The sequence below is a fragment of the Staurois parvus genome, unplaced genomic scaffold (genome assembly GCF_062004578.1).
Source record: "Staurois parvus isolate SC_StPar_1 unplaced genomic scaffold, SC_StPar_1.0 ptg000254l, whole genome shotgun sequence".
NCBI classification, from domain to species: domain Eukaryota; kingdom Metazoa; phylum Chordata; class Amphibia; order Anura; family Ranidae; genus Staurois; species Staurois parvus.
In genome coordinates, this window is record NW_028318050.1 from 2329073 (window position 1) to 2352076 (window position 23004).

The window sequence follows — 23004 nt, forward strand, 5'->3', positions numbered from 1 at the left end:
ACCAATGATGGGGCGCTATTCCTTCCACTGACACCAATGATGGGGCGCTATTCCTTCCACTGACACCAATGATGGGGCACTATTCCTCCCACTGATACCAATAATGGGGCACTATTCCTCCGACTGATACCAATGATGGGGCACTATTCCTCCCACTGACTCCAGCGATGTGGCACTGTTCCTTCCACTGATTCCAATTGCAGAGCTCTGTTTCTCCCACTGATCCCAGTGACGGGCACTGTTCCTCCCACTGACACCAGTGATGAGGCACTGTTCCTCCCACTGGCACCAGTGACGGGGCACTGTTCCTCCCACTGACACCAGAAATGGGGAACTATTTACCCCACTGGCACCATCGATCGGCATTGTTCCTCCCAATGACCACCAAGCCTAGAGTATTGTTTTCTCCCACTGATGCCAGGGCATTTTCTACTCCCACTGGCTACAATATTGCCCCCCTAAAGTTTAAAGGGCAGTAAACTGGCCCTTTGTTTTAAACATTTTGAGACTCCTGGTCTAGGGTGATCTTTGATGGGCATCTAGTGCATGGAGGGACAGGGCTGTCATAATAGTATCATGGAACCCTGGACAAAGTAATGCACTGGGACCCCTACCAGGGAGATGGAAGCCTGCGTCGTGCCTAGCGTGCCACAGCAAAAAGTGAGTGTGGCTAGATTATGCTAGATATTGGGCGTGGCTTTTTAGTCTACTTAGAAACAGCAAACACAACCAGGGAATTATCCCAAATTATAATCCCCCCCCTTGTGCACATTGTCCCACCCTTTCTAGACACTGCCCTCCTGTGTACATTGACCCCCTTTTCCCCTGTACACACACCTCCTATTCCTGTTTTACACTATCCCCCTCCCTGTACACTCCGCCCCCAGGGCCAGTGCTAACACTAGGCAAACTAGGCATCCACCTAGGGCGTACTGCTACCTAGGGGCACCTTAGCACAGCACAGGCCAGCACTCTCTCTGTGTGGGATGCCACCACGTCATGAATGATCCTCCAGCTGAGGGGAGGGGGCAGCAAAGAGGAAGGAAGGAAGGACAGAGGAAGATGTCAGGTGTCTGGGGCCAGTGTAGCAGCTGAGCTGCTGCTCCTTCCAGTGTTCCTCTCAGATGCAGTCCCTTACTGCAAGACGGTTAGTGGCTGCTGATCACTGTGGAGTTCCAGCTCTTCTCTTCCCATTCATCAGTGGAGGTGGAGCTGCACCTGCGGAGGAAGATAATGTCTGATTCTGATGTCTCGTGTCTGTGTGAGTGTGACCCAGCCGGCCATTTATCCACCACATGTGCAATGTGTCGGTGAGTGATGACATCCTCATGATCCCAAAGCCTGCTCTTCTAGTGCCTGCTGAGTCTGCTGATCTGTTGGTGGTGGTGGTGTGTCAGATCTGTCACTGTGTGGGATTGCTCAGTTCACATGTTCTCTGTGTGTGTAGGTTGAGCTGCCTGCTGTCAGTGTTTTACCTCCCCCCATTTCCTGGGGAATTACAGCCTGGGATCTGTCGGAATGTGGATCCATCATCCTCCACTCACTGCCACTGTATTTACAGTTGTGGCCAAAATTATTCAACCCCCAATGCTGTAAAGGGGTTTAGGGACTATAGTGTACATTTGGAATTGTATTCAGAATCAAATCCTACAAGGACGTTGTAACTACCCAAATGCAACTAAAATGACATCAATTGTTTATGTAATACAGTAGTAAATGGTTCTTATGTGGTTTCTTCATTGCCACAATTATTCAACCCCTTAAAGACTACCACTCTGAAGAACAGAGGTTCATACAGGTGCTTTCCATCAGGTATTGAAAACACCTGTGGATGTCACCGAGCAGCAATCAAGCATAATAAGCACCAATTAGGCAGCTTTAAAATGACTGTGATACTCAGCTCCTTCTAGACATTTACTGGTGTGGTTACAAACATGGTGAAGGCAAGAGAATGGTCCAGGAAGACAAGAGAAGAGGTGATTTCTCTTCACAGGAAGGGCAATGGCTATAAGAAGATTGCAAAGATGTTAAACATACCAAGAGACACCTTAGGAAGCATCATTCGCAAATTCAAGGCAAAGGGCACTGTTGAAACGCTACCTGGTCGTGGCAGAAAGAAGATGCTGACTTCGACTGCTGTGCGCTACCTGAAGCGTAGAGTGGAGAGAAGTCCCCGTGTGACTGCTGAGGAACTGAGAAAAGATTTGTCAGATGTGGGTACAGAAGTTTCAGCCCAGACAATAAGACGCACACTGCGTAATGAAGGCCTCCGTGCCAGAACTCCCAGGCGTACCCCCTTGCTGTCTCCAAAGAATAAGAAGAGTCGACTGCAGTATGCCAAAAGCCATGTGGACAAACCACAAAAGTTGTGGGATAGTGTTCTGTGGACTGATGAAACAAAATTAGAACTGTTTGGGCCCATGGATCAACGCTATGTTTGGAGGAGGAAGAACAAGGCCTATGATGAAAAGAACACCTTGCCTACTGTGAAGCATGGTGGAGGGTCAATCATGCTTTGGGGCTGTTTTGCTTCTGCAGGTACAGGGAAGCTTCAGCGTGTGCAAGGTACCATGAATTCTCTTCAGTACCAGGAGATATTGGATGGAAACGTGATGCAGTCCGTCACACACCTGAGGCTTGGGAGACGTTGGACCTTTCAACAGGACAATGATCCCAAGCATACCTCCAAGTCCACTAGAGCATGGTTGCAGAGGAAAGGCTGGAACATTTTGGAGTGGCCATCGCAGTCACCAGACTTAAATCCGATTGAGAACCTCTGGTGGGACTTAAAGAAAGCAGTTGCAGTGCGCAAGCCTAAGAATGTGACTGAACTGGAGGCCTTTGCCCATGAAGAATGGGCGAAGATACCCGTAGATCGCTGCAAGACACTTGTGTCAAGCTATGCTTCACGTTTAAAAGCTGTTATAACTGTAAAAGGATGCTGTACTAAGTACTAAGATTGAATGTCACTTGGGGGTTGAATAAAACTGATAATGCTGTGAGCACAGAAAAGACATTTGTGGTTATTTCATTATAACTGTTATGTTATATTTGTCTGACCTACAAGTGCCTCTTTAATGTAAATGTAAGCAAGATGACTGAATGATCAAAAGCAATGTCAAACTGGCCAAAACACTCAATTTCAGTGGGGGTTGAATAATTTTGGCCACAACTGTATGTATGTCTGTATGTTACTGTTAGACTTTGTTCACATGAGCATTCGTAAGCATACACCAGTGTGAGGGCCATGCTTGCTCCAGGGGCAGGAGATGTATGGGTGTTCAGTACATCCTCATGCAGGCATACCCCTTCATGTCAGTTAGGATGCAGCCACTGCACAGACACAGCTGCGCTCCCCATCTTACATCCGTGTGGGTATGGGTCCCCGAATCCACACTGTCTGTGTTTGGGGACTTGCACCCACATACAGTGGAGAAAATGCGTATTTGCTCCGCTGCTGATGTTGAGTGTTCGTCCCTCAGAAAGAAATGATCGGTCTAAAAATCGAATGTTCGGTGTATTGTAACACTGAGAGACAGAATAGCAACAACAAATTCAGCAGAAATGCGTCTAACAAATGATGACTGATCTGCATGTTCATGAGGGAAAGAAGGATTTGATCCCCTATCATTCAGCAGGATTTCTGGCTACCAGGTGTCTCTCATACAGGTAACAAGCTGAGATTAGAAGCAGTCTCTTAAAGGGAGTGCTGCTAATCTCATTGTGTTACCTGTATAAAAAGACACCTGTCCACAGGAGCAATCAAACAATCAGATTCCAAACTCTCCACCATGGCAAAGACCAAAGAGCTGTCCAAGGATGTCAGGGACAAGATTGTAGACCTACACAAGGCTGGACTGGGCGACCAAACTATGGCCAAGCAGCTTGGTGAGAAGGTGACAACAGTTGGTGCAATCATTCACAAATGGAAGAAACACAAAACAAGTGTCAGTCTCCCTAGGTCTGGTGCACCATGCAAGATCTCACCTCGTGGAGTGTCAATGATCATGAGAACAGTGAGAAATCAGGGGATCAAATCCTTCTTTCCCTCATGAACATGCAGATCAGTCATCATTTGTTAGACGCATTTCTGCTGAATTTGTTGTTGTATTCGGTCTCTCAGTGTTACACCGAACATTCCATTGTTAGACCGATCATTTCTTTGTGAGGGGCGAACATTCAACATCAGCCGGAGAGCAAATACGCATTTCCTTCACTGTACACTCACTGGCCACTTTATTAGGTCCACCTGTTCAATTGAATGGTAACACAAATTGCTAATCAGCCAATCACCTGGCGGCAAATCAATCACGTCTAATCACAATCAAGCCTGTAAGGGACGGTTCACACTATAGAAAGGCAGTCCAGATGTGTTCCGGATGTTTCCGCATACACGTTTTGGACGCATTGCAGTGTGTTTTTCATGTTTTCTAGTTAATTTTTCCCCTCTCTTTTTCTACAATTTAAACAGGGACATGTGGGTTCCAGTGCGTTTTTGGTGTGTTTCTGATGCATTTTAGTTCCAGTACAGTTCTGTGCGGTAAATGCAGCCTGTTCAACTTTTTTTCCTGCATCCGGAATTCACTGGAACTGTGAGCACTGATGTGATCAATGACATTGACAACCATATCACATACTTTCTGTGTGTTTTGGATGCAGAAAAAAGCAACTGAAATGCATGGAGTGTGAACTGGTATTAAGACTGTCAATGTGATGGATGAAACGAGTATACATTGGCATACACTGTACAATCATTGTAGACGTAAACCCCAGTGATATTTAGCTGCTCCCTGCAAGATCATAAGTCTCCGGCCTGTGAAGAAGAGAGTGCGGCATGCGCAGTATGTTGCTGTAAATAGTGGGTGTGGTTCTCAATACGCTGAGTATCGGCTGTGACTTAAAGTGCTGCTCAACCCCAAACCCCGCATTCACTATATCCGCTCTCCCTGGACCCCACATTCACTATATCCGCTCTCCCCGGACCCCGCATTCACTATATCCGCTCTCCCCGGACCCCGCATTCACTATATCCGCTCTCTCCGGACCCCGCATTCACTATATCCGCTCTCCCCGGACCCCGCATTCACTATATCCTCTCTCCCACAGTACATAGAACAGGGAAATGCAATTATTTTAGTAAATATAAACTGCTATATACCTTTTCTCATCAGCAGTATATAGCAGTCTTGTGACTTCTATAACTGGCCATCAGAGCACTGGATAAAGCTTGTAGGAGGAGTTTTCTTTCTGCTCTAGGAGGGTGCAGAACCCCTGATTTCTGTCTGGACAGTGCTGATTGGCCCTGTGCTGATCACATGCACTTTCCCAAGAAAAAGCAAAAAACCTCTTTAGCAATCCACAGAAAACTGAGCATGTGCAGAGTGTCTCCTCACGTTATGTCTTATCAGGAGATAAGAGGGGGACACTGGAAGAAGGGGAGGATCAGAGAAGACAGGATCAAACAGCCCTTTTACACAATGCAGAGGATTACCCCCTTAGGTTCCACAGTGAGTATAACAAGCATGCTTTACTGCATCTACAGACTGATTGTACTGTTGGGGGTTTAGTGACACTTTAACCACTTGCCCTCCGGAAGATTTTACTCCCCTTCATGAACAGGCCATTTTTTGCTATACGGCACTGCACTACTTTAACTGACAGTTGCCTTGTCATGCAACACAGTACTCAAGAAATATAAATTATTTTTTTGCACACAAATAGAGCTTTCTTTTGGTGGTATTTGTTCACCGCTGGGTTTTTTATTGTTTGCACTATAATAACTGTAATGGATATTTTTACCTTCATGAACATTATTGTGAACTATTGATAGGGGTCTAAGTAAAAGCCAGCCTTGGAATTCTCTGGCTGTCATGTTAAATAGCACTACAGGGGTATGTGACAAACAACTGTGGGGGATGCCACTTAAAAGGACTCGATTGAGGTGAGGGGGAAGGAAGGCAGCTGGGACTTCCTGTCTTTTTTAATAGCTGATGACCTAAACTGACCAGTGTGTTGAGCCCACCCATTAGAGGTTAAGATACGCAGAAGGGTGTGACTTTGGGCTCGTTCACACTTGGCTGTTTTACCAACGCTTGCCAAATGCCCCTATAGCGTTTGGAAAGCGTTGGTCCGGAGTTTGCGGAGCGTTTTTTAACGCTCGGCAAACGCTCTGCAAACGCTGCATGCGCGGTTTATCAGCAGTTGCTAGGCGTTTGCCGAGCGTTAATAACGCCCCACAAATGCCTATAATGCAGTTTGAGTGGTGTTACCGCTCCGCAAACGCCCTGCAACCGCGTCGCAACCGCACCGCAAACGCCGGCCGGGCGTTTGCAGAGCGGCACCATAGACGAGAATAGGAGGCTTCAACGCCTCCTGACTCGACCAGAGGCGTCTGTTTTGCAGTGACGCAACGCGACGCGACGCAAACGCTCCCGTTAGAACAGCACCATGTGCTGTAATGTGCAGAATTTGCAGAGGCATTTGGGAAGCGGTAAAAACGCTTCCCAAACGCCTCTCTGCCACCTGCACACAACGCTAGTGTGAACATAGCCTTTACCTGGGTGGGGGAGTCTAGGAGTAGCCTTTTCAAAGAGTATAGAACACCCACTCTCTCTCTCTCTTGAAGCCCAGTCATCAGGATGTCTGCGCAATGTGACATCATTGTTCTATGTTTCTTTCCTGTAGTTGTCTCTATGTATTGGTAACATTCTGTATTTGCATTGTAATATCACTGCTTTTGAAGTTTTACCGTCTACATTATATTTTGTTATAATTGATTAGGAGTCAGCTTAATCAGTTATAGATCTTTATTTTTTGCTCATTTGGTATTAACTTTATTGGTATTAGCTAGAGATGAGCGAAGTATTCAAAAATTTGATTCGGCTTATTCGCCGAATTCGCGGAATAAATTTGATTTGAGTCGAATATATTCGCTGCGAATTTAACTTATAAAAAGGGTGTTTCTAGGCTTCAGAGAGCCTTTATATTAGTGCAGAACACTGTACCTTTAATTTAAATGCCCTTGGAGTCTGCTGGGGAAGAGAAATAATACTGTCAGTCAGTATGACATGCAGATGAGTGCCGTCGATCTTAGAATCACCGCACACTTCACTCATTTGGGCAGTCACGGGGCCAAAACCAGAGTGTGGAGCCACAGTGTGGCGGTGGAGGCAGCAGCAATGGGAGGCCATACAGCACCCTATGACAAAATGGAACCCACCAGCAGTGTGAGGAGACCTGAAAGTGGCACATGGCAGAGTGTGGCGATGGAGACAGCAGCAATGGGAGGCCGTACAGGGACCCATGACACACTCTGGACCTGGCAGCAGCATGAGGAGGCGGTACAGGGGCCCATGACAGATTACAGGCCTGGCAGCAGCATGAGGAGTCGGTACGGGGGCCCATGGCAGATTACGGGCCTGGCAGCAGCAATGGGAGGCCATACAGCACCCTATGACAAAATGGAACCCACCAGCAGTGTGAGGAGACCTGAAAGTGGCACATGGCAGAGTGTGGCGATGGAGACAGCAGCAATGGGAGGCCGTACAGGGACCCATGACACACTCTGGACCTGGCAGCAGCATGAGGAGGCGTTACAGGGGCCCATGGCAGATTACGGGCCTGGCAGCAGCATGAGGAGGCGGTACAGGGGCCCATGGCAGAGTGGCGGAGCGTAAGCAGCTAAAATTGAAGGCCATACAGAGGCCTATGTTAAAAAGTCCCCCCAGCAGCAGCGTGGGGAGACGACTAATAGTCGTCTCCCCACGCTGCTGCTGGGGGGACTTTTTAACATAGGCCTCTGTATGGCCTTCAATTTAAGCTGCTTACGCTTCGCCACTCTGCCATGGGCCCCTGTACCGCCTCCTCTTGCTGCTGCCAGGTCCAGAGTGTGTCATGGGTCCCTGTACGGCCTCCCATTGCTGCTGACTTCATCGCCAGACTCTGCCATGTGCCACTTTCAGGTCTCCTTACACTGCTGGTGGGTTCCATTTTGTGATAGGGTGCTGTATAGCCTTCCATTGCTGCTGCCTCCACCGCCACCCTGCGCCATGTGTCTCTGTCGTCTGCTCACGCTGCTGACGGCTTCCGCTTTTTAACCTAGGCCTGTGTATGGCTTCAGAATAATGCTGCCTACACCGCCACCCTGCGCCATGTGCCTCTGTCGTCTGCTCACGCTGCTGCCAGGTCCATACTGATTCATGGCCCCCTGTACCGGCTCCTCATGAACGTGGTTCAGCGGGTTTGCATCACTTAACGGCAAATCGTTGACAAACGCTGGGACGTTCAGTGTTGTGCGCATTAAGCCAGACACCAAAGGGCAGCACAGACCTGTTATTACTCGCTCAAGCATGGCTGAACAAAACCAGTCTCTACCACAAATTGGACCCAGACCTGCCCAGGGTCTCGTAAGTAGATTGCACGGAGGAGTAGAGTTCGTTATTGGAATTAACTGTGAGGGACTTTTAAACCTAGGCCTGTGTATGGCCTTCAATTGAAGCTGCTTCTGCTCCGCCACTCTGCCATTGGACTCTTGATGAGGAGCCGGTACAGGGGGCCATGAATCAGTATGGACCTGGCAGCAGCGTGAGCAGACGACAGAGGCACATGGCGCAGGGTGGCGGTGTAGGCAGCAGTATTCGGAAGCCAAACACAGGCCTCGGTTAAAAAGCGGAAGCCGTCAGCAGCGTGAGCAGACGACAGAGGCACATGGCGCAGGGTGGCGGTGGAGGCAGCAGCAATGGAAGGCCATACAGCACCCTATCACAAAATGGAACCCACCAACAGTGTAAGGAGACCTGAAAGTGGCACATGGCAGAGTCTGGCGATGAAGTCAGCAGCAATGGGAGGCCATACAGGGACCCATGACACACTCTGGACCTGGCAGCAGCAAGAGGAGGCGGTACAGGGGTCCATGGCAGAGTGGCAAAGCGTAAGCAGCTTAAATTGAAGGCCATACAGAGGCCTATGTTAAAAATAATAACATGTGTGGGGCATGATTCATGGCGGATTTAGTCAGTTGTGTCATGAACTGGTGGTTTGAAACCCAGACTAATCCACGCCTGATTCATTTTCACAAACGTGAGTCTCTCCACACTTTGGGTGGACAATTGTGTCCTCCGCGGAGTTACAATACCACCTGCCGCACTAAACACGCGCTCCGATGCCACGCTACTGGCCGGGCATGACAGCCTTTCAAGGGCAAATTCAGCTAGTTGGGGCCAAAGGTCAAGTTTCGTTGCCCAGTAGTCAAGGGGATTGTCTACCTCGGTTGGCAGGGTGCTGTCCAAGTAGGCCCGAGCCTGTTGTTTGAGGTCCTGCTCCAGGTCCACCTGATGCTGCTGCTGCTGCGGCTGGTTAGTAGTTTCCTCACTGCGCTGGTGAAGAAAGCTACTCATCATCGACTGCAGACTGAGGCAGCCGCTGCTGGTGGAGCTGCCACTGCTCCTACCACCCCACCCCTCCCCTGCTGCCATGGCAGCGGAACGCGAGCGCACAGGGCCCACAGTGTCTGAGGATGGACGTTGGCGCAGAAAGGCAGAGACCAACTGACTACATAGGTGGTTTTTATAGTACGTAATTTTGGCCTCCCTCTCAGCAGGTGTGAAAAAGGCCACCATTTTTGAACGGTAGCAAGGGTCCAACAAGGTGGACAGCCAAAAGTCATCCCTCTGTCTGATGGTTATTATTCGGCTGTCGCTACGCAAGCAACCGAGCATGCTATGGGCCATTTGTGCCAAGGAATGCGAGGGACTCCCTGCCTCCATCTCCACAGCATACTGCCACGGTGCGTCTGGGTCCTCTGTCTCCTCCTCCTCCTCTACCAGATGCTCCTGCTCCTCCACTCCTGTCCGCTGAGTGGAAAAACCACCCATTTCACTCAATAATTCCTGAGCACCAATGTCCTCCTCTACCTCCTCCTCTTCTTCCTGTCCTGCCCCCACAGGGGTCATGTGGCGTTGAGATCTGTGCGCCACGTCTACCGCACCCTGACCAGCCATTGTTAACAGCATTTGTTCCAGGACGTGCAACAGAGGAATGACGTCGTTCATCCCATAGTCCTGCCGACTCACGAATAGCGTGGCCTCCTCAAAGGGCCTGAGCAAGCGGCAGGTGTCACGCATGAGCTGCCAATGGCTGACATCGAAGTTACACAGGGGAGTACCTTTATCCGCTTGTAACATCAGGAAATCGGTGATGGCCTTTCGCTGTTCGTAAAGGCGGTCTAACATATGTAGGGTTGAATTCCACCTTGTTGCAACGTCGCAGATCAGGCGATGCTGTGCAATTCCGTTCTGCCGCTGCAGCTCAAGGAGGGTGTGCTTTGCGGTGTAGGAATGGCTGAAATGCATGCAAAGTTTACGTGACATTTTAAGGATGTCTTGCAGTGGGATGGTGGATTTTAGGAACCGCTTGACAACCAGATTGAACACGTGAGCCATGCATGGCGCATGGCACAACCTTCCTTGACGCAGAGCAGACACCATGTTCTTTCCGTTGTCGGTCAACATGGTTCCGATTTTCAGTTTGCGCGGAGACAGCCATCTGTCGATTTCTCTGTTCATTACACTCAGAAGTTCCTCCCCTGTGTGACTACGTTCGCCAAGGCATACCAGGTGCAGCACAGCGTGACACCGTTGCGCCCTGCACATGTGATATGCCGGTCGGGTAATGGGACTTGGCACGGGGGTGGTGGCTGAGGACACGGCGGAAGAATAGGTGGTAGAGGCGGACATCTTTGCTGGACCAAGGACGTGCAAACGTGGAGGCAAAAGCGGTGTGACCTGTCCAAGTTGCTGGTGCGGCTGTGCCAGCACCACGTTCACCCAGTGGGCCGTAAATGACATGTACTGTCCCTGACCGTAGTTACAGCTCCACACGTCGGCGCTGCCGCGCACTTTGGCAGAGACCGACATGCTCAAAGACTGGCCCACCATCTCTTCTACATGTGAATGCAGGGCTGGCACTGCCTTTTTGGCGAAGAAATGCTGGCTTGGCACTCTCCACCGCGGCTTGGCACAAGCCATCATTTCTCGGAAAGGTGCTGAGTCCACCACTTGGAAAGGGAGGGACTGCAGCACCAGCAACTTGGACAGGAGGACGTTCAGCTTCTGCACCGTCGGGTGCGTGCTCACAAACTGTTGTCTCTTGGAAACGGATTCCAAGAAAGACTGCTGACGGAATCCGTGAAGAGGAGTAGCAGGAGAAGGAGCATCTGAACGAGCGGAAGATGCCAACGAGCGACAACTCCCCTCAGCAGAGGTGTTGGAGCCTTGACTGGCTGATAGAGGGCGATTGACGACGTCGGGTGACGGAGCAAGTAACGGAGCGGGTGATGGAGCGGGGGCTGGGGCAGGCAGAACCGCCATATCTTTATCACGGTTTTCCCAGGCCACCGAATGGCGACGCTGCATATGCTGACGGAACGCTGTAGTCCCAACATGGGCCCCCTGGCCACGCTTGACTTTCTGGCCACATAGTCGACATACGGCTACGTTTACTTCCTCGGGCGGCTTGACGAAAAATTGCCACACCGCCGAGTAGGAAACTTTGCCCCCGCTACTCCTCACTGGCTGACTGCTACTTCCTCCGTGCACACCGGCACCACTACTGGCCGTGGTGGTAGGCTGCAGTGGAGCTGGTGCTCTACTCCGTGGCCGTTTGGCTCCACTGACACTGCTGCGACCCTGCTGCCTCCTGGGCAACCCACCGACTGTTTTGCTCGCTGCCAAGCTGGCACCCTCTTCTCCTGATGATGCGGAAGCAATAGCCTGATGACGACGAGGCTGCCAAGTGCGATCAGCCTCATCATCATCAATTAGGGTCTCCGCCTCACTACTAGCCCCCTCGGCTGCGTGTGGGTCAGGAGACAGACCTGTCTCTAGACCGGCTACCGAGCCACTCTCCTCGCCAGTACTTCTTTGCCTGGCTGCTGAAGAGGCGGATGTCTCCCCCCGTTCCTGACCGCCCTCTGTTAGCTCTTCCTCACTGTACAGTGGGGCTGAGCCCACAGCATGCGATACTTCGCTTGGTGAGGGAACACCAAAGGACAGGGGCAGGTAGAGGACACATGATTTCAGTGGGCTTGCTCCCGGGCCATGCCAACTAACGGTTGTGTCTGACGTACACACCGACCGTTGGCTGTAGGTGTCAGAGGTGACCTGGGAAGAGGAAGACGACCGAGCCAACCAATCGATGACGGCAGGGTTGTCGGTGGAGACACGACCGCTGGATGACACCGGGAGCACTGGCCTCTGGCTGCGACTAGTGCTGCCTCGACCCCTTCCTCTGCTGCCACGTCTGCTCGCTCCTGAAACATTGCCTCCTCTGCCACTCCTCTGCGTGTTGTCTGACATACTCTTTAATTCTATAAGCACCCCAAAAATAACGTAACGATTCTGTGTCCCTGAGTAATGATTCCGTGTCCCTGAGTAACGATTCTGTGTCCCTGAGTAACGATTCTGTGTCCCTCAGTAACGATTCTGTGTCCCTCAGTAACGATTCTGTGTCCCTGAGTAACGATTCTGTGTCCCTGAGTAACGATTCTGTGTCCCTCAGTAACGATTCTGTGTCCCTCAGTAACGATTCTGTGTCCCTCAGTAACGATTCTGTGTCCCTGAGTAACGATTCTGTGTCCCTGAGTAACGATTCTGTGTCCCTCAGTAACGATTCTGTGTCCCTGAGTAACAATTCTGTGTCCCTGAGTAACGATTCTGTGTCCCTGAGTAACGATTCTGTGTCCCTGAGTAACGATTCTGTGTCCCTGAGTAACGATTCTGTGTCCCTGAGTAACGATTCTGTGTCCCTCAGTAACGATTCTGTGTCCCTGAGTAACGATTCTGTGTCCCTGAGTAACGATTCTGTGTCCCTGAGTAACGATTCTGTGTCCCTCAGTAACAATTCTGTGTCCCTGAGTAACAATTCTGTGTCCCTGAGTAACAATTATGTGTCCCTGAGTAACGATTCTGTGTCCCTCAGTAACGATTCTGTGTCCCTGAGTAACAATTCTGTGTCCCTGAGTAACGATTCTGTGTCCCTGAGTAACAATTCTGTGTCCCTGAGTAACAATTCTGTGTCTGTCCCTGAGTAACAATTCTGTGTCCCTGAGTAACGATTCTGTGTCCCTCAGTAACGATTCTGTGTCCCTGAGTAACGATTCTGTGTCCCTGAGTAACAATTCTGTGTCCCTGATTAACAATTCTTTGTCCCTGAGTAACAATTCTGTGTCTGTCCCTGAGTAACGATTCTGTGTCCCTGAGTAACAATTCTGTGTCCCTGAGTAACGATTCTGTGTCCCTGAGTAACAATTCTGTGTCCCTGAGTAACAATTCTGTGTCCCTGAGTAACGATTCTGTGTCCCTGAGTAACGATTCTGTGTCCCTCAGTAACGATTCTGTGTCCCTCAGTAACGATTATGTGTCCCTCAGTAACGATTCTGTGTCCCTGAGTAACGATTCTGTGTCCCTGAGTAACAATTCTGTGTCCCTGAGTAACAATTATGTGTCCCTCAGTAACAATTCTGTGTCCTTGAGTAACAATTCTGTGTCCCTGAGTAACAATTCTGTGTCCCTGAGTAACGATTATGTGTCCCTCAGTAACAATTCTGTGTCCCTGAGTAACAATTCTGTGTCTGTCCCTCAGTAACAATTCTGTGTCCCTGAGTAACAATTCTGTGTCCCTGAGTAATGATTCTGTGTCCCTGAGTAACAATTCTGTGTCCCTGAGTAACGATTCTGTGTCCCTGAGTAACAATTCTGTGTCCCTGAGTAACAATTTTGTGTCTGTCCCTGAGTAACGATTCTGTGTCCCTGAGTAACAATTCTGTGTCCCTGAGTAACAATTCTGTGTCCCTCAGTAACGATTCTGTGTCCCTGAGTAACAATTCTGTGTCCCTGAGTAACGATTCTGTGTCCCTGAGTAACGATTCTGTGGCCCTAAAGTCTCTGTGGCCCTAACTCTGTCCCTTCATACAGACAGGTCTGTCTCTCTTGAATGACCGGAGGGTAATGGAGAATTCTAAGATGGCCGCGATTTATAGCTCCACCATTACACAGTGCTGGCTGGCTGGCTGCTGATTGGCTAATGCGATCACATGTCATGAATGAATGCATTATGGGTCAGCGCGCCTTGTCTGCGCGCCTTCCCAGAGATCCCCGCTCCGTCACCACACATGTCGCCGCCATTTTTGGGAAAATTCGATTCGCGCATCCGAAGTTGGCTAATCTTCGGATTCGTCGCGAATCGAATATTTCCCAATCTTCGAAACAAATTCCACTTCGCCATGTTCGATCCGCTCATCTCTAGTATTAGCCACATCAGGATTGGTGAGATTCATGTATAGACAAAAGGTTGTAATCACCTATTATATTTATCATCAAGGGTATAAGTGAGGTGGCAAAACCGCTAAAACAAATGGTGCCCCTTGGTGAGGAAGTCTGAACGTTTAGGTAAATGTTAGTTCTTGTGTGGAATACAGAGCATTATTTACATCTTTCTTTGTTTTCATGTCTATCTTTCATGTCTGTCTGAAATACCTGGACTAGTAAGCTTTGTCCAATGTCATTTTTACCTTTTGTCTTTACTAATATTTTGATGAGACTGACTATGAACAGTATAATTGAAATAAAATTGTGAATGAGGAAACATCCTAACTGCTGAGTTTAGTTAGATTTGTGAGCAACAGCTATATTGTAACTGCTACAAACCATACTGCAAATATTTGTGCCTCAATTACCTGCCTGCTGTACTCCAAGCACTCACATTCTGATTATTCAAGTTTGATCTAATCCTTCTTGGGATAATAGGAGCAATTTAGGAAAAAATCTTTCAGAATACTTCAGAAAAGTCCATGGGGGGGGATTGAACTATTGACACATTTGGGAGATCCCCAGGCTGTTTGAAGCGCTATAGTCAGAACAGGGAAAAATTAAAAGTTTGTTCTGACAAGTAGTGAAAAGCAGCAATGGTGACAGGGGCGGTACCTGTCAACCCAATCAGTGGCCTGAGATTAGCTACCTCTGGGGGCAACCACTTAAGGTTGGGAAATTATTCCAGGGTCCAGTATCTGTAAGGATGGGTAACAGTATCAACTCAAGGAGGGCTTCTAAGTGTGGTAAACTCTGCCAACTGACCCGAAAGGAAGAGATGACCAGCAAATATGGACCCTGGGTTGTAAAATTGGGAGCGCTGGACTGGAATGAAGTTTTCTGAAAGAGGTATTTTTAGTCTTAAGGTTTAAGAGGGTCTCTGGTATGACCATCATAGAAAGATGACATGCCCAAATGAAAGAGATTCTTGGAGTATGTCAAGTACCAGGAGCGCAGAGAGAGAGCACACAGAGACAGACTGCACGGAACCCAATGTGCAGGCATTTATTGGAGAGGTTTTTGGGGTACAGACAATAGATCCGTTAGTCCACAGATCAACACTAGACACAGCAACACAGTAAAGTTCTCTGGAAGGCAATACGGAACAACAGGGGGCCGATAGTCCACAGGGTTCAATAGGACAGTGGGGTGGAAGTTCTGTGAGAATTGGGGTTCATGGGGAGAATTGGGCTCAGTCTTTCGGGCAGCATGGGGTTAGTCCTCTTACTGGATGCGGGAAGCTGGACATGGAGGGTTACAATCCACACAGCCAACACAGGGTCAATCCACACAGGCAGCTCCAGGCAACAAAGGGTTAAGTCGGCCAGGCTCACGGGAAGCAAAGGGTTAAATTCGCCAGGCTCATGGGCAGCAAAGGGTTAAGTCTGCCGGGTTTGCGGGCAAAGGGTTAAGTCCGCCAGGCGCATGAGTTAAGTCCACACGGGGGAGAGAACCAGGCAGCAGGCTCACCGGCATTAGAGGGTTCATCCACAGTGAGGAGCTCCAGGCAGCAAAGAGTTATCCCCACACGGGAGGGATCCAGCAGCAGACTGGCAGGCAGTGGAGCCAATGAGAGGAAAGGAGAAAGATTGGAGCAATGAGGAGGCTGGCCGCAGCTCAGACCTCACTCACTAACAGAAGCCAGAAGAACACCCCAGGACCGGGGCCTAGCTCTGTCTAAGTACAGAGGCGCGTTGCTGCGTTAACCCGAGACTTAGCATTGGGTTTCCATGGCAATGGGCCCCTCCCCCTCCTGACCCGCACAGGGAACGTGGCCTTTGTCCCTGTCAGGCACGGAACGCTGTAAGACCTGCACGGAGGGACAGGGGAGGGGGTTGACAGGAGGGACCCTGCATGTGGATTCCCACAGCAGGGGGGCTGACTTTCTGGCGCTCAGCCAGGGGAGACGAATGCTCCCATGGCAGGGGGCCACATTGTCGGCAACAGGCGGGTGAGGGGCCACTGGGGGTGACTGTATTATTGACAGTGAGGACCAGAAGTCCCAGCATGGACTGGACAGGAGAGGGGTGGGGGGTGGCAAGCAGCAAACCTGTAGGATGGGGGGGGGGGACCAGCTCCGTGACAGAGTATATGGCTGTTAGAGTCAATGGAATTTAAGGAGAAATCATTCCACACAACAATTGAATGTAGATACATGCAGAAACAGTCACAAAAGTCAAAACCCCGGAGTTGTGGCAGTGATGAACTGGGGGACAATGAGCAATTGTCAGGACTGGGGCCTTGAGCATTTCACAGACCAGGACCGGGGTAACTGCATAAGTGCTGATATGGACTGTTATCTTTCAGCAGTTGACAAAAAGGGAGAGCCACAAGATAATGCCAAGTCTGATACCCAGTAAAACCCCCAGATGAATTACAGAAAGAGGAAAGCAGAGCAGCAAGGCAGGGAAAGGCCAGACTGGAGTTAGAAGAGGATAGGAAATCAAAGCCTAGCAGGAAAAGTTGTAAGCACGCGGGAAAGACTCCACTGATCTTTGCTGCCTGTTGGATGGCTAAGCAATATGAATTAAAGTTGCAAAACAAATCCTTAAAGGAAGCTTTTGAAATATCCAAAAGTGACATGAGTACTTTAAAATCTCTGTTACTAATTCTGATGCTAGACGCCAACAGCTAACAAGAGATAACAAAAGATTACAGGAGGAAATTGATCAGTTGACACAAAAGTTGAAGAATGCAGAAAGTGAACTGAAGCAATTGTCTGTCGGCTGCCCGAAGCAGCTCGATGATTTTCCAGAGTAGATGATAAAGACTGATTTGGGTATTTCTGAGCTCAGTGGGAAATCATCCGCCCCTCATGTATGTGCCAATATCAGTAAATCACTGGATGGTAGAAGCACTTGTAAAGCTGCCCCTTCATCTGGTAAACAGTCAGTTTGGGTACTAGCCTATCAGACTCTACCATATTACACCCCCAAATCCATCATGTTTTGATGGTTTATGAGTCTAGACATCCTCAGATGATTGATACTGATGGGTGCTGGAGAATGGAGAATGCTGTGTTATGCCAAGGAAAACAGGGCAGGATCAGGAGACAGCAATGCTGGCACAAAGAGAGGTCATGTCTAATAGATGTTGAGGAATTGTCCCAACCTTATTTAGGATACTTGGCAAGGGTATTGGTGCCGGTATTAAATGTCTGGTGATGCCTTATATTCTGTATATGGGTAACACTGTACTCAGGGGGGTACACTACCTTAGGGAGTCTACTCCACATCATTCCTGTCCTTGGCATAGGTATAGTGGAGACACAGGGATGTACCCCTATTACCTCAGAGAAAGGCTTGGTCTCAAACCTGACACCCCCATAAAAATACATAAACTTTCTTTGGGATTTGGGGAGGAGTTAAAAGTTTGGTTGTTAGACTTTAGGCAACAGGTTTTAGATAGTGCCAACAGTTTGTGCAATGTGTTAATAGGAGGGCCTAGCTCAGGGGGCTTATAACCTAAAGGGAGGGGGTGGTACAAAAGGTAATAGCTGCGGGAGAATGATCTGATGGAGCTGGCTGAGGTATAGTTTTTAGGTGGAGGCAGATGAGGCTCCCATAAATAACTTAGTTTTCTAAAATCACCTAGTGGTGAATATGGAATGAGCTAGCTGAAAATACGGGGGGGGGGGGGGGGGGTTCTAGAGGTTCTGGTGCAGTCCTGATGTTGAGCATGGGAGGAGGTAACAAGGGAGCTGGAGATCAGGATGTCTTAGGAGTGGAGTGGAGTGGTAGATTTGGATGTTATCTTGGGATCAAAATTGATTAATCCAAGTAATGCACCTATTAGAGGAAGATGTATAATAGAGGCATAACATAACAGATAGTGCAGCACTAGAGAATGATATAAACGTATGGTTGAACCAGTATTTGTGGTGCAAAGTTCTTTAGATCTTGGCAAGCGGTATAGGCCACATATGATGTGTATGACCTTCCCAATAAAGATGCAGTAAAGGCGTGTACCACACATGCCTTCACTTCCCTATATAAACGCACAATAAAAATGCACAATAAACAATAAAATGATAGTCCAATGAAAGTTTAGTGATCAAAAAGGCCACAGATGAGTTGAGAAAGGCTTGATAAGATCCCCGTAATAAATATAGTCCGGCGTTATGCAGAAAAATGAGTACATTGCGCACTCACCAGAAGCACAATTTAATTGCGCATTTGTGTCATGTACACCAAAGGTCACTCCAGTTGTGGATGGAAAGAAGCTCGGATCGAATGACTCCGTGATGGGGGTGCCGCATCTGGGGGTCCCTTGTAGTAGACCTGGCTCCAAACAGGATCAGCTGAATGTTACTCAGGGCCCTGGGATAATCACCTTGTGGTCCTGAAGAGTTAAGTGCTCGATATAGAGCAGAAAGGAGTACCCATAGTGTAGTATTTAGGTCAAATATTAAATGAATTTATTAGAAATTAGAACAGGAAACACTTAACATGAATATCGTAGTAAAATCAATCCTTGTGCACAAAGGATGTGATAAAATGCACACTGACCAGCTGGTATAGATGAGTGGCCGCCGGACCTCCTTGATCCGGCGGCTTGACGTCACGGCTAGCAGGGGCTCCTCCTTGACGCGTGTTTCGTATCACACGTACATCATCAGAAGGGATAAGAGCCATAGCTGTCCGGACGTCACAGAAGCTATATATATAGTGTTATATGTGCCTGAATTAAAAGTGATTGGGCGCCATTTTGCCGGGGTCCGGCGCATACTGCGCATGCGCGGGCGTACGGGCGCCATTTTCTTGTGCTCAAAATCATGTCTAAGTCCACCGCGCATGCGCAACCGCGGTGGAACTTAATAAACAGGGGTGTGCGGTGAACAGATGTTGGGGAGCTTACCTCCTCCTCCTACATACTATGTCTGCAAGTGATATCTCCTGGATAAAGGAGAGAAGCACCGATCACTACGGGTCGGCGCCATATTGCCGTAGGCCGGTGCGTGAGTGCGCATGTGCGAACTGAAAACATCGGATCGGCGCCATATTGCCATGGGTCGGTGCACGAGTGCGCATGCGCGAACAGAATCACCATATTTGTGTGGTCTGATTTAGATGGTACACATTCACTATGCTTGCATAGGTGCAGGAGCAGGAAAAATTTATATAAGGACCCGTTGGAAATGTATTCTAGGTCTGTGAGACATCTCACTCACCTAGAGGAAAGCCATGGTTCGTATGTTATGAAAATTATAAAAACTATACATCATCCTTAGTTAAAAGAGTCCTATGTGGTTCCTCAATATGCCCATTTATGGTGTATGCCCTTATGTGCAAAAAAATGATCACCCTTAAGTGAATGAGTGGGCCACTGTCTATATGGATAACCATCTGTTATGTTTTGTAATTTTTAAGGTTTTATGGTTTTCCTTTTTAGTGTATCAGCTGCTGTATTAGTTAGCGCTCACTGAACCCCCACTATTATATAATAGAGGCATACCTTAGTATGCTGGTGAGAAGGTTTATTCAGGTACAGTCCGAGAGCCACAGCTTTCCTAAACATCTTACTCCACCCTGTTGTTCTCCTGATTTGTGTAACCCTGTTGCTCTTCCTGATGCAATTAATAATGTTCATCGCTATCAGGAGAATGAATGCAAAAGCTATGAGAATGTGTACCTCAATGAGGTATCTCCTCTTGAGGGACAGAGAGGCCAATAACTCAGAAACTACTCTATGAAGAGCCTGATTCAACCCAGACCAGTACAAAAGAATTTGCACATTCAAGAGAGGACTCTAAAACAACATAAGGTTAAAGGAAAAGGAAACTCTTGTTCTTCTTTATTTCCTTTTTCCCCCTTTTTATTGTTTTTGCCTTGTTTTGTTTAAGTTTACGTTCACACTAGCGTTGTGTGCAGGCAGCAGAGAGGCCTTTGGGAAGCATTTTTACCGCTTCCCAAACGCCTCTGCCAATTCTGCACATTGCAGCACATGGTGCTGTTCTAACGGGAGCGTTTGCGTCACGTTGCGTCACGGCAAAACGGACGCCTCTGGTCGAGTCAGGAGGCGTTGAAGCCTCCTATTCTAGTCTATGGTGCCACTCCGCAAATGACCGGCCGGCGTTTACGGTGCGGTTGCAACGTGGTTGCGGGGCATTTGCGGAGCGGTAACACCATTCAAACTGCATTATAGGCGTTTGTGGGGCGTTTTTAACGCTCGACAAACGCCTACCAACTGCCGCTAAACCGCGCATGCGGCGTTTTAGGGAGAAGCCTCTAAATTGAAGTTATAAAATGTAGTCAGGTTTATCTAAATTCTAAACATTTTTCAATCAATTTTTTTTTACTCTCTCCAGTTGCCTTTTGTCAAGTAACTGCTGCAATGTTCTTTATGTTTTTTTTTTTTTTTTTTGGGGATTTTAAAACAGTAGCAATAGTTTTCAGGGCAGCTATGTATTTTTTTTTTCCTCATTTTACATTTTAATTTTGATTTATGAATACAGATTGCTCTTTAAAGTGAAATACATAAAAGTAGTAGTTGGAGCAGCATTAAATCTGTCCCTTTTATTATCTTTACTGTTCCCTCATTTTTTCCTTGTTTAATATTCTTCCATTCTTTTTGCATAATTTAAAACTAGAAGTTAAATGAGCTTTAGAATTATAAGGCTTTGGTGTTCTGGCCTGACTCAGTTTCAAGAGTCTGGAGGAAATCCATTGGCTTGTAATTGCTTCCTGCGGACATCCCTCAATCTGCCTACGGCTTCAACCCGAGCCCTGTAAGTGAGTGGGGAGAACCCAGGGACTGAGACCTTGCAATAGCATGCAGCATCATCCATCCCTACCCTCAGGGGCTCTGGTAAATACTGGCTGTTGCTCAGACTCTGCATCCTGTGGGGATCCCACTTTACATGCTCACATTAGGACCCCTATGCTTAATAACCTTTAATGGCCAAACAGCTGCTTCACTCTTGACTTCCCCAATAACCACACATTGACATTCTCCTTCTATTTGTATCTATATATAATTGTCCAGAGGCCTGCCCTACCACCACCTGAAGAAACAAGAACAACCACCATGCCATCTCTTGACACAATGGTGCAACAACTAGACCTTCCTTAACTATCTTTCACCATGCTGAACTTTGCCATCTGGCAGTCTGATCCAATCTTTGCAAACATCGCACAGTGTTCCCAAGCTATGGGACTAAAGAGACCAAGATCCCACTATCGATGGTGTAATTCCGTCCTTCCAAGGCAGAGGGGCGAGGAAACATCAAAGTACAGGCATTCATGGTACGAATGTGATGTCTCAGAGGCACCAGGACTTCTTTGTTTGCTCAGAATCTATTTTGATGTATTCATCTAAGTCTCAGTTCATGCAAAATACAGGAACTGCTGTAATAAAAGGACAAATAACTCTGATTCGATTGAGGTGAGGGGGAAGTAAGGCAGCTGGGACTTCCTGTCTTTTAAAACAGGTGACCTAACCTGACCAGTGTGTTGAGCCCACCCATTAGAGGTTAACCCCTACAAACCGGCACCTCCTGGCCCTTTAAGGGTTTCAGAAGCCAGGAGGTAGGGCAGGGTTTAGGGTCCTGTGACCACCCTGACACGCCGTCATGGCGGTCACATGATCGGCAAAGGTCCCTATCGCAAGAGGAGATTGGGACCTTTCCGTGAGTACCAGACAAGTGTGCTGGGAGCGCGCAGGGCGTGTGCTCTCAGCACATATGTTCTTTTTTAATAGAACGCAAATGTGCGGCCGCTTGGTGTCTAGGCCCAGACACCGGGAGGCTGCACATTTGCGTGAAAAGTTTAAGATACGTAGAAGGGTATGACTTTACCTGGGTGGGTGAGTCTAGGAATGGTCTTTTCAAAGAGTATATAACACCAAAATAAGACCCCCAGTCTCTCTCTCTCTCTCTCTCTCTCTCTCTCGATGTCTGCGTAATGTACCATCATTGTTCTATGTTTCTTTCCTGTAACTTTCTTTCCTGTAGTTGTCTCTATGTATTGGTAATATACTGTATTTTTATATTGTAACATCATTCTTTTTGAGTATTATTATGTCCTTTATATTTTGTGATATTTGATTAGTAGTCAGCTTCTTTTCTGTGTACTGTGACAGTGTGGCGATCTGTCACGATGTGGAAAAGTTATTTCACCCAGGATTCTCAACCAGGCAGGTTGAGGGGCCCCAGAGGGTTGATGTATTGCAGAGGAAACTGGCTTTTCGGTTTCCTCCTTTGTTCATTAAGTCCGTTTTGGGATCTGAAGTCTGGAGACTTCAAAGAGATCTGGGAGGGATGAAATCTTCAATCCTGGGACCAGGTTTTGGAAATGGCTAGGAGACTGATTGCACAGGTGTGTGCGGGCCTTTTCATAGAGTCAGGACCAGGGTTCTGGGCTCCACCCTGACAGACGGAGTCAGGAGGGCTCCACCAAGGAGAGGTGGAAGCCAGACTAGCTGTGTGCTAGAGGCCAGCTGTGTGCGAGAGCCATAATTTGGGATAAGTCTGCAGGAGACAGACATCAAACTGAGTATAAGCCAGGAGGCTGAATCTTTGTTGGTTTTTTCTTGATGGTGAATACGCCTGCATGGGAAGCTTTATGTTACGGGACATTCGTTTAAATAAAATTGGGCAAAAAAGGCCCTTAAAAAGAAGCGAGTTGCTGTGTGCTTTAAAAGA